The sequence below is a fragment of the Balaenoptera borealis genome, assembly GCF_965194805.1.
Source record: "Balaenoptera borealis genome assembly, chromosome: 13".
Classification (NCBI taxonomy): Eukaryota; Metazoa; Chordata; class Mammalia; order Artiodactyla; family Balaenopteridae; genus Balaenoptera; species Balaenoptera borealis.
In genome coordinates, this window is record NC_138870.1 from 5811173 (window position 1) to 5824976 (window position 13804).

Genomic DNA, 13804 nt, shown 5'->3' on the forward strand with positions numbered 1-13804 from the left:
AAACTAAAATCAGAATAAATTTAAGTCAATTGAAATAATACAAAGTATATTCTCCAACCAAAACAGACTTAAACCAGAAATTAATAATATACCAAATATGGACAATCTCCAAATATTTCTAAATTAAACAACACACTTCTAAATAGCCCATGAGCCAAAAAATTTTTGACCTAAATAAAAACAAAAACACAACGTATCAAAATATGTGAGATGTAAGTAAAGCACTGTTTAGAGAAATGTTTATTACCCTAATTAGTTATTGCACTAATTCCTTATTTTTAAAAGGAAAAGAAGTCTCAAATAAATGATAAAAACTTCCATGTACAGAGAGTGAAATAGAAGATAAAATTAAAAGAGAGTAAAGATGGAAATAAGTAATCAAGAGTAGAATCAATAAAATAGATAGCAGAAAAATACCAGAGAAAATAAATGAAACCAAACCTAGTTATTTGAAAATATTAATAAAATTGATAAAACTCTAGCCAGACAAATCAGGAAAAATAAAAGAAAGAGAGAAGGCATGGATTACCAATATCAAGCATGAAAGAAGAGACATCACAACAGATTCTATAGACATTAGAAGGATAATAAAGGAATATTATGAAAAGCATTACAGTGATCAATTTAACAATTTAGATGAATTAGACAGAGTCTTCAAAGACAGAAACTATCAAAGCTAACTCAAGAAATCCATAAACTAACTGATTTACTTTGTTATAAAGCAGAAACTAACACACCATTGTAAAGCAATTATACTCTAATAAAGATATTAAAAAAAAAAGAAATCCATAAACAAAAAGTTTTATATTTATTAAAGAAATTGAATTTACAGTTAAAACTCTGCCACAAAGGATGTTTATGCCTAATTATCTTTATTGTTAAATTATACTAAACATTAAAGGAAAAAATAATACCAAACTATCGGTATCATGAATGAAATATGATCAACATTGAATATCCTACAGATATTTAAAGGACAATAGGGCATATTTACAAATAATTTTATGCTAATAAATTTGACAACTTAAATGAAATGGGCAAAATCATTTAAAAGCACAATTTGCCAAAACAAACTTGGTAGGAAATTTAAAGCTCTGAATAGCCCTATATCTATTTTAAAGAATCGAATCCATAATCTAAAATCTTCCCACAAGATAAACTTCAGGACAAAATGGTGAACTTAATGAAATGTCTACAGTATACATAATACCAGTCTTATACAAAGTCTTTCAGAAAACAGGCAAAGAAATATCCTTTTCCAACTCATTTTTATGAGATCAGAATAAACCTGAAGCCAAAACCTGAAAAATACATTTCTATAAACATAAGCGAAAAATCCTTGACAAAATATTAGCAATCAGTGTTAACACTTTAAACTAAATCAATGTAATTCAGGGTGTTAACAGAACAGGGGAGAAAATCATATAACAATTTCGTACATGCGGGAAACACATCTGATGAAATTCAACATCGATTTATGACTTAAAAAATCCTCAGTGATGATCTAGGGATAGAAACAAAATGGTGGTTCCATTGCATGAAGTCTAAGAACAGGTAAAAACTCACCTGTGGTTGTAAAATCACAAAGCAGTTGCCTCTGGTGGGAGCTGGGGGTAGGCAGTGTGACCAGCTAGAAAAGGATGTGAAGAAACTTATCCACTGTTCCATGTGGATGGAACTTTGGGTGGTGGTCATAGGAGTGTATACAATTCTCAAAACTCATCAAACTGAACACTCAAGGCCTATGCATGTTATTTTATATAAATTAAATTTTAATTAAAAAAAAATAAGAAGCACACATGCAGCACTCACAGAGACACATATGCACTGACTTTGCTTGCAATAAGAGACGAGTTGTTGAAAGTCAGAGGTGGCAACAGCAGCGTATTTTGGGGGTTTTCCAAATCCATATGTTAAAAAAGAGATAAAGTCAGTAGGTAGCAAGACCAAAACCCATGGACAACATTTACAACAAAACTAGTTGACAACATGTGAGTGGACGGGGGCAAACCACCAACAGCCACAAGATCTGCGAGTTACCAACATCCATGCAAGAAAAATCAGAGGGCAAAACTGAGTGCTTGACTGACCAGAAAACAGGAGAATCCCAAATAGCCAATATGTGATCACTGCAAAGAACAGCAAACACATTTGAGAACCACAGTTGAAACTGGAAGCAGTTTTATTCAGTCCAATAGCAGGTGAGTACAAGAGTCCTGCTGTAAGGCCTGAAAGACATATAGAAGTCTAACCCCAGGATTTTCTTATAGAACAGGACTCTGTACTGAGGATAAACTCTTTGGGGTGAAGTCAAAATGAAGCAAATACAAAAGAATAGAGAAAAAAGGAAAGATAAGGTGCAAATAAAAGAGGGAGAGGGGAAGACAGTCAGGAACTCTTAACCTATCAACAACATATGAGCACGTGTTGAGATCAATTCAATATAAAGCTACTATGAGAAAAAAAGAGAAGGATCAGCAAAATATCCCTACAGACAGTGAAAGATGCCAGAAAGACACGGCTTTAAAAGATTAAATCTGTAACTTAATATTTCAAAATTAACTAAAAGACAAGATATGAGAAAACAACATAAGTCAGAATTCGAAAAACTCAAAAATAAAGTAACTGAAAAAATAGAAATGTTTAGTTTAGAAATGAAGACTAAACTAGAAGGAACGTGAGAATGAATAAACACAACAGATAATGACTTAGAAGAAATATAAATTCAAAAAAGAAAAAGAAATTAAATCAGAAAAAATGAAGAGATTAAAAATATTTGAGACAGAGTGACAAATATTAAAGATACACAACGAAGATCCAACACACTGATGATAGATGTTTCTGAAGAAAAAAAGCAAAGCAAAGGGAAAGAACAAATACTAAAATCAAGAAAATATTCCTAAAATTAAAAAAGTATTTTAAACCAGACATTGAAAGAGTACACTATGTACCTGAGAATATCAATGCAGAATGATAATCATAAAAATGTATTCTAATAACATCACTAACTTTTTTTAATTAAAAAATTATGTTAGCATCTAGGTAAAAAATAATGCATTACTTGGAATAAAAAATTATTTTACCTTCAGACTTTTGTACCCCAAGAAAATGAAGTCACTTATTTAGGTTATTCAATGTTTTCTATCCATTAGCAATATCAAGAATCAGAGAATTTTGTATCCATAAGCCCTTCCTAAGGAAATTACTGGATAATGAGCTTCAGACAACAAAAAAAATCTAGAGAGAAACAGACACAAGGAGTAATAGTGATCATTAAATTACATATACATGTACTTGAGAATACATAAACTTGTAGAACTGAGGTTAAATAAGGATTAAGCAGGAATGAGTATAGTATGGAAGGAAGATAGGTAGATAGGTAGATAATAGATAGAGGATAGATAGATGTATAGATACATAGATAGATACATATATTCAGATAATGCTGATATAATATAACCATAAAAAACAAAAGAGATAAAGGGAAGTATATATACAATTATTTTACCTTCTTTGAGAAATCATAATTGATGGAGATAGTATTAATATTGTTATGTTGAGACTGTTGTTTGTGTAATGTAGGCTAGAGCAAATGAATCATTATGGGACATTCTAATTCTATCATTCTTGGTGTCTTTGGGAGCCAGGATTATAAACATGGATGGAAGAAGACACATATATATAACTTAGAAGAGGCTGAGGAAATGCCATGTAGTCATGGTTTTGAAATGGAAATACTATATGTACATATGAGGTCATTACATGTGTGTATAGAAGATTATATCTACTTATCTATATCTACATATAAAACCCAGTAGCAACTCTAGTGACCACATTGTGGCCTTGAAATACTATTTCCCATTAAAAAGTGAAAAACGAAATACAAAACAGGGCTTCTCAGAGAATACTCAAAGTTAGCCTGGACCATTCTACCATACCAGATAGCATGACAGCTATGACCCACTACTAGGGTCCCGTCAAAAGAACTTAGGCACCAACGTGAAAAAGCTCTCAGTACCTAACGAGGGGACACTTCGAGCCTCTATAAAGAAAAGAACTGCAATGAATTGAAACACATCAAATATTTTAAAATCTAGAGATTTGTAATATTTACAACTGGTCACCTTCAGAGGGTGACAAGGAACCAATTCATTACCTTGAAAACTGGGTAAATAAAAGGTAAGATTCTAACATTTATCCTGCCCATCCTATATGAATTGTGCCACTGAGTAACAAAATATTGGATGAGAAAAAGTGTTTCCTTATTCAAAGAGCTGAGGTATTAGATGTAAAATGAAATAATAGATTAAGATGTCACCGACCCCCAATAAATGAATGGATTTAGTTATTGTGCATCAATGGCTACTAACATCAAAAAAAAAAAAAAAAATTGAATACCAGACACAACGCTGTGTTGAAAGAATATGCCACCACCATAGTCTTGCAAAAGGGTCACATCTGAGTCTGGCCAAGCCTCAGATTCTAGCTGCCAATTTGTAGGAAATGCAGAGGACAAAGGAGCATGTTGAACAACACCAAGAGTATGCATCCAGCCAAATCTAGACTGCAGGTCACGTGCCAGGTTCACCAACACAAATTGTAAGGAAAATGACAGGGGTGAGGGGAGGGGAGGAAGAAACTGCAGATTAAAGGAACTTTAAAAGGGCAAGTTTTTAAAAATGGGCAAGATTTAACTACAGCGTTTGGGGATGCACTCGAGTGATAAAACCATAAAGTAATGCAAGGACGTGATAACTGTAAAATGGGATAGTGATTCATTTTAGAGGCAGAACAGTGCTGTGTCTGGAATGAAGCACAGGGAGGGGTCACTTGGGGGCTGCAAAGTTCTTTCTTCACCTGGGTGGATTGACGGTGTTTTCCTTATAATAATTCACTAGGATATGGTTTTGTAAAGTTTTCTGTTTCTGTGTTTTATTTTACAACAAAATGTGTGTGTGGGGGGGGAATTCCCTTGCATTCCCTGGCCGTCCAGTGATTAGGACTTGGTGATTTCACTGCCCAGGGCCTGGGTTCAGTCCCTGTTGGGGAACTAAGATCCCACAAGCCACGTGGCCAAAAAACCAACCAACCAACCAACAAAAAACAAATGTGTGTGTGTCTGCGTATATACACACACTGTGTGTCCTGTGTGTACACAGGACACACAGTATTTGTGTATTTATATATGTGTGTGTGTATCTGTATGTATGTATATCTATTCTTTCTGTCTATCATCTATCCATCTATTATCTATCTATGTATCTATAATGCTTTAAATGAGATGTCTTTCAAGAGAAATATCTCCCCCATTGGGAAAGGACCTATAAATGATCAAAATCAAATCTTGTATGCTGGGGTAAGATAGTACAGCTCAGTCTCTACATCAGTAAAATGAGAATTAAAAACAAGACGATCTGGAAGCTTAGGCCAGGACTCCTACTACTAACGTGTCAGCAACAGAAGCCACCTTCTGCTTTGGGACTCTGCCCTGAAACACACTCCACTGGGGCCTGGCTCTCCCTTTGTCCCCAGCAATTAGCACAGTTTACACTTGAGTGATCATTGTTTTGACCTGCCCTAAGTCTCGGCATCCGGACTCCATCACCCACCATCTGTGCTCCGGCCAGGAGGACCTCTCAGCATCTCTCCAGCAAGCACTGGATGTGGGTCTTGGCCACAGGCCTACGCTGTGACATGTCACTCATGGTCTCGAGGACTAGAGCTGATCAAAACCAGCTCCGTGCAGATTTAGCTGCCCAGAATATGCTCTGCTTTACAGCGAGAGAAGGCAAAGTAAGAGGAAAGGGAAAAAGAGGTGCCGAGGGGACGCATAGGAGAGAGAAAATGTAAAGAGAAAAGAACCAAGATTAAAAGAAGGGAAACTGAACAGGAAGAAGAGAGAGAAAGGAGGAGTTAGGGAACGGGAGCACATAGTCAAAGAGAAGTAACGCGCCTTCTGAAAAGGGTCGGCTACTGCCGGCAAAGTTGCACTCTGAACTGTGCTCAGATACTTCCAGCATTAACTAGAATACACAAGCTCTTTAAGGAGGGTTTGTTCCTCATCCTTATCCAAATATTTATTTGTGTTTCCATAGTAACTGGGAAAATACAGAGATCCCCACCAACTCTACAAGAGACCGGAACAGCTCATTTTGAGATTCTGGGGAGCTGGGGTCAGACTGGGGCAGTGATGACTTCAAGATGCTGAGGCTGCAGCCCCAAACTTGGGCAGAAAAATGCTTGGTCAGCACGGGAAGATGCACTTGCCTTGGGCTTCTCAGCACAGGCACAGGCCACTTGGGAAAGCGGCTTTGGAATGGCTGGTGGTAACTGACCAGGTCTGAGAGAAGGGATACCTCCGTTCTCCACAGGTCTGCATGCTCCTTAACTGTCCCCCAGGCTTAAATGCACACTCTCCCCAACCTGGCTTTTTCTTGACTGGGCTTGTAATCTTTCAGAATCTGCCAAGAGTATCAATAAGATACACCAGAAGACCTTGTGTCCAAATGCATCCCTGGTGGGGAAAGATTGATGATTAGGTGTGAGTTGTGAAGATAAAATTTTGTTACTAAAAGGATCAAGAAGATGTGGTACATATATACAATGGAATATTACTCAGCCATAAAAAAGAATGAAAAAATGCCATTTGCAGCGACATGGATGGACCTAGAGATCATCATACTGAGTGAAGTAAGTCAGACAGAGAAAGACAAATATCACATGATATCGCTTATATGTGGAATCTAAAAAAAAAAAACAGGACAAATGAACTTATCTACAAAATAGAAAGAGACTCACAGATATAGAAAACAAACTTATGGTTACCAAAGGGGAAAGGCGGGGAGGGATATATTGGGAGATTGGGATTGACATATAAACTCTACTATATATAAAATAGATAACTAATAAGAACCTACTGTATAGCACAGGGAGCTCTACTCAGTACTCTGTAATGACCTATATGGGAATAGAATCTAAAAAAGAGTGGATATATGTATATGCATAACTGATTCCCTTTGCTGTACAGCAGAAACTAACACAACATTGTAAATCAACTACACTCCAATAAAAATTACTTTAAAAAAGGTACCAACATTTGCAAGCAAATTGTTTATTCTAGCTATAAATTGGAGAGGACCCAAGATGGCCTCTAGAATGATGTCCTGTTCCAATATTTAGTCCTGAGTGGGATGAAAAGGGACAGAATACACCAGATGGAGTGGAGGTGTGGGGAGGTAAATGCACGTAACCATTGCCTTCTTCCTGGCATTGAGCTCTTCATCGGGATCTACTCTTGAGATTTTATCCTATGTGTGAATGTATCTTGCATAGAAATTACTATAGTATAACTATAAATATATACATAGAATATAAATTCCATGAGAGCAAGGAGTTCTGTCTATTTGACTCATTGTTCAATCCTTCGTGCCTAGAACAATGCTTGGCACATAGCAAGCACTCAATACATGTTTACTGAAAAATAAATAAGTAAATGAATAAACCACATCTCTTATGCATGGCTGTAGAGCTGCTTTTTTGGACCATGCCTTGGAAAGTCTCTAAAAATAGCCCTTGTCTAAAAGGGTTTCTTCCTTGGGTAGCTTTGCCTTTGTTTCAAGGTTTTTAGGTGTTCTGACTGGTGTGTCTGTTTCTCTCCCCTTGGATGCTTTCCTGGAATCCTCTCTTGACTTCTGGACTTCACCTGACCCCACGTCCTGAGTGCTGGCCCAGATTTGATTCCTGACTCTGCCTTGACCCCCTGCTTCTGTGTAGTTCACGAGTCCAGGACTGTACCCGCCACATTCTCTCCCTTCTTTCATAACTTTTGCTCATGGATAGGTCAACAGCAGGGTCCTGAGAGGGAGGGAAACACGTATTGGCAGAAGACTCTGAAAGAGTTAAAAGATGAGAATTAGCTGACACTGTAATCAAGCATGTTCCAAAAAGTTCATGTGTTGATTAATCTGATCCATAAGCAACACAGTAAAGTAGGTTTTATTATCATCCTCATTTTTAATTAAGGAAACTGAGGCACAGAGAAGTTAAATAAGTGGCCCAAAGTCTCACAGCTAATAAAGGGCAAAGCCAAGATTTTGTTTTGTTTGCTTTTTTGTTTTTTTATTATTTTTTATTGAAATACAGTTGATTTACAATGTTGTGTTAGTTTCAGGTGTACAGCAAAGTGATTCAGATATATAAATATATATATATATATAAATATATTATTTCTCAGATTCTTTTCCCTTATAAGTTATTACAAAATGTTGGTTATAGTGTATAGCACCAATATTGTATATTGTTGCTGTGTACAGCACCAATATTGTATACTGGTGCTACACAGTAGGACCTGTTGGTTATCTATTTCATATATAGTAGTGTATATCTGTTAATCTCAACCTCCTAATTTATCCCTCCCCCCCACCTTTCCCCTTTGGTAATCATAAGTTTGTTTTCTATGTCTGTGAGTCTCTTTCTGTTTTGTAAATAAGTTCATTTGTATCTTTTTTTTTAGATTCCACATATAAGTGATATCATGTGATATTTGTCTTTCTCTGTCTGACTTACTTCACTTAGTATGGTAATTTCTAGGTCCATCCATGTTGCTGTAAATGGCATTTCATTCTTTTTTATGGCTGAGTAATATTCTGATGTATATATGTACCACATCTTCTTTATCCATTCATCTGTCGATGGACACTTAAGTTGCTTCCATGTCTTGGCTTTTGTAAACAGTGTTGCAATGAACATTGGGGTGCATGGATCTTTTTGAATTATGGTTTAAACTCTGATGGCTTGCTGAAGAGCTGGAACTCATCACCCCTACAATACACCCATGCTGATTCCAGGAGTGATTTTCTCCTAGTCAGGATAGATAGATAACAAGAGGACGACAGGATGGGATGTAGGCAGGGCAAGGAGAAAAAGCACAAAACTTGGGCTTTCTTCCATAATCAAAAACAACTACCATCAGCATGGCACCCATTCACTGAGTGTTTACTGCATGTGTGCAGATGGAGACTAGGATTTTAATTTCTCTTCAGAACAAGCCTCTGAAATGTGAAATCAGGTTCTCAAAGCATTCAACATTTCTCCAAGGTCACTGGTCTAGAACTGGCAACTTAAGATTCATTCTCTGACCTTGTCCCAAGCCTGTGCTCTAATCCACCATCCTGAACTCTGTCCCCTGACCACAGAGCCTCCACATACGGCCTCAGGGAGCCCTGGCACGTGCCTCACTCACATCCGTCTCCGCCGAAGTTTATGTAGGGGTTATGTAGGACAGAGCTCTAAGCTCTTCGTTCTGTATGTTGTTTTAGGGTTTGTGTCACAGCAAGGAAGGAATAAGATTACTTCATGTTCCAAATATGGTTGATCTTTATCTGAGAATTTTTTTCTCAAACAGACTTAACGTGACAATGAAAGTAGGTTGAGCTCAAAATGAATTGCAACGTAAAATAACTGAAAGTGGAAATACAACGCAGCACTAGAAACCCTCATCATTTTATTGTATTATAGCTACCAAGATGTTGCCTCTTAAACCCATCCCTTGAGATTTAGCTGTTGGACCAGATCTTCCTTGACATTTCTGATTTTCTCTTTAAGGCAAGTCTTTCACGCTGTGTACATTTCCCACCACTCGAATTTTCTGACTTCTTTCCATATATCATGACTGATGCCATTTCATGTAGATAAAATTGTGTTAAGTGCCTACTGTGTGTGGGGACCTGGACTGAAAGCCAAGCAAAGTTAGACACGTAAACAACTAATCTGCAGAGTGGGAGTGTTATAAAGAGGGGTTGAGATAGGGCTTGAGGAGAAACCTACAAGGTGACAGTTGATCTGTTCTTTGCAAGAGGAGGGTAAATTAGGAGGGCATAATTAAGAGGTATGACCTTGAGTAATGGGGAGACCCCTGGATGCCTGTGCTGGGACTTTCGACTCTGGTACCAACAAGTGTGCAATTCCAGGTGAATCATTTTATGAGCTTTTTGTTTTCTCATCCATAAAACAAATCAGTTACACTGAATGGTGTCCCAGATCCCATGCAACTTAAAATCTGAAATGACACCTTTCTAAATCAGTGCCATGACCCATCCAGCCTATTATTGCTTTAAATATGTCATCAAGGAATACACTACAGTAGTTACCAACTCATGACATGGACCCTAAAAAGAAAGCACCATGGGATGGTAGCTTGCCCTGTTGTCTGTCTAGAGAGGTTTGGCCACTGACCAACATCTGACAGCCAAGAGCAGACAGATTAAGTAGGTTGTTCCTGTTGCCTATTCAGTCCTGGATTAATAGACTGTTTCTTTAGCTCCTGACTGCTTCTCTTTTTAGCCTGTCTTAACACATTCAGTTGTTAATCCTGGCCTAATAGCTGAGGTTTGCTTATGGCCAGAGGAAAGTCAGAGCATGTGGGGTCATGGTGGCAGAGGAGAGAGATGATGATTTCCTAGGATTTCCCATATATTGTAAATTTTGGAAGGAGGGATGTGTTTCTTTTTCCTTTCTTTTTTTTTTCCCCTTTGGCCACACCGCACGGCATGTGGGATCTTAGTTCCCCAACCAGGGATCAAACCCACTCCTCCTGCAGTGGAAGCAGAGTCTTACCACTGGACCACCAGGGAAGTCCGGGGATGTGTTTCTTATAGTGAAGTTCTGACCATTCATCAACACCTTCAATTGAAATTTAATATGTGAGTTTCTGTTGAGTGAGGGACCTATGTAATGGGCAGGGTCCAGTAGGGACTCACTGACATTTCAGGTAAAATAAGTCCAGCTTAATTCAGAGAGGAAGAGTTAGGAAAAGTGCCCCCTTAGTTTCCAGGCTTGGTGCAGGTCTGACTCACGCCCTCTCCATTTAATCCTTCTGGCCCCCCTGAAGTCTTCTGACTCCATGACTGTTGGCCATCTCCATGCAAGATGCCAAAAGCATCTTTCAAAGTCACGGATCAACCAAGAGGGTGCCCTTGGCCTCCTATTCAGGCCTCATGGGCCTTTGCCATGGCCACGTTTCTGCACTACAAACAAATAACAGGCAGCTGAGCAAGAGAGAGCAGTGCAGAGCCTGCCAACGCTTGGGGCGGTGCATCCTTGACCTTGTGTCTCCAATAGTATAATGGATGAATTATTAATTATGATGTTTCACCAGGATAAAGAAAACTTGTAGGTGATTCTCTCCAAAGACAAGAGTACAAAAGACTGTGCCTGGGGCTCAGGATTTTATTACTGGCAGATGAACATTTGGAAGAGAATAATAGAGATGATTGATATTTTTCACCTCACCTTTCAGCCAAGCACTTAATAAGCACTAATTCATTAATTTTCAAAACAAACTTGTGAGAAAAGAAATATCATTTCTACACTTTTCTCCCCACAGTTTTTAAAGGTTGAAAAATGAAGGCATCTTAATTTGTCTATCCCATTGCTTCTAAAAAGCAGTACTAAATGCATGTTCTTTCAAAGCACTATTTAAATGCAACTTCACAACTCAAACTATTTCTTCTTCTAAATAGAGGGAAATGTTCATCGTACCAGGAAATGTTTAAGAAATGGAGGCATTTGTTTTGATTCTGACTGTCAGATCAAGAATGTTTGGGAACTCTTAGGAAGCCAATAAATATTCCAACAGTTTCCCATTTGTTACCTGCCTAAAAATCTAATTTGTTAGAAAAAAATCATCACCTTCACAGCCCCAAATATTGTGGGTAAATGCTACCAAAATGTTTTCTTTGTAACTACCTTTCCTAGAATTGATTCCTAGAATCAAAAATTAAAGAGTATTTGATTTTATCTATAGAGATACATCAGTTTTAAATGCTTTAAGGGCATTCACCATCTACCTGACACACGCTGGCTGGTGTAGAGGTGTGGAGAAGATAGAGGGAGCAAGGAATTGGTGGCAAGGACCTGGAGGGAGACGTTCGTGTGTGACTTTGTTGTTGTCATTATCATTGACATCCTTGTCATCACTACCAGTTATGTACATCAGTATATTACACCACAAATTCACAAGGGCCTTTTTAAACATTGATTGATTAAATTCTGTAAGAGCCCCACAAGTTAGGTTTTGTGATCCTATCAGAGACCCTGCCTCCAAAAGAGACAATGTAAATAACATTATTTGGAGACCTGATGGGGTCAACATATAACATTATCCATTTTCAAGCCTGAATGCTGGACAAATTGAGATAGAAGAATAGACATTTAGAGAATAAGATGTTTCCCCTCTTATTAGTAAAGTTGTCAAGGAACATTGCTTAAAAGCGTGGCAACAGTGAGATTCCTAATACTGAATCCCAAATTAAGCAGTCACCTCCGCTCAGGCACAAACAGCATTGGATAACCACAGGTCCACTCCCTAAGGACAGAGAATGTTTCAGAATTGTTCAGGACACGAGCTCCCTGCAAGCATATCCCACAGAAGGAAGAGATGAACCATGCAGGTTCAATTACTCATCCCAAACCCACCGACTAGAAAGGTCACATCTCTTGTCTCAGGTTCTGATGGATGTCTCTCCATTTGGAAGGATGCCCAAGAGGAGGGAATACTAATTCCCTTCCAACATATAACTCCTTCTATCAGAATTTTCCACTATTTTTTTTTGGCGTAATGCTTAGAGATAGTTGGGTTGTGTGGGGGTTTTGGTTTGTTTGTTTTTGGGTTTTTGTTTTGTTTTGTTTTTACCCTCTTGTGTTTTATTAGATGTTATGTTGGCTGGTGGGAGACAGTCGCTAAGCCCTGGTCAGTAGAGACTGAGGCATGAGATTCTGCCAAAACAGAGGGGTCTGTTGGGCAATTGTGGAATTTCTCACATTCAGTACATCCTTCTCCACCTTCTGTTGATAGAAGAGCCACCTTAATATGCCTGATTTTAAAAAGTAACTAGTTAGAACCCAAGGTGTTTATTATTTGGCTTATCTCAGAGTAGTTCTCCATCTTAGCTAGATCCAAGTTAGTTGTTCATGTTACAGAAGATAAAAGCTGGTTCCCTTTTTGGGTCTGTCTTATATACCTCCAATTCACCCTCCTCTGATAGCAGGAGGAGCCCCACTTCTGAATAACTCCTCCACTGACAAATTTTCTTGGTCTCTGTGTCAACCTTGACATTCAGATGAATTTTCATCCCAATTCCTCCCTTCTCAGGATCAACCCCCAAAGTCCATCCTCCCAGGAACGTACCTCTCATCTATATCTGGGAAGCTGGCATGTTTATATTCCAAAGAGGCAGAGGGAAATTGAGGTGTCTTTCTAATACTAGGGATCTGGTGAAAGTCTAGGTATTGTAAGGTATAAACAGTGGACCACCTGCAAAGAGGTAGATAGATTAAAATGTTCAGGTGATTATCAAAGGTAATCACTGTGACAGTGTCACACAGGTGGGGTCAACTCTTGGGCAGAAGAGGGAAGCTGGACTGATCCAGAGGAATGTCAAGAAGGACTCTGCTTCCAGGTTGAAATTGTCTGTTTCCTCTCTTCATTTAAGGTCCCAGTTACCTCTGGATATATCATCAGTTAAATAGAAGGATGAAAGATCAACAAGGGCAGCTAACTACAGTTCTTAGGCAAAGATTCTTTCTCTTATATTAAAAGAAATAAATTCCAAAACCAAGCTTGGCTTCTTCTCATTTTGCTTCTTTGAGTTAAGCCCAAGCCATAGGTCGTATTTTGATACAAATATTGGTCTTTTGATCATGAGAATCCACAAAACATGGCATAGGGCATGGTGTGAGGAATGGGAGAGTCCACCTTAAGAAAGGTCCAAGAGAGGAGATGACGCTGTATGGCAGTGGTACCAAT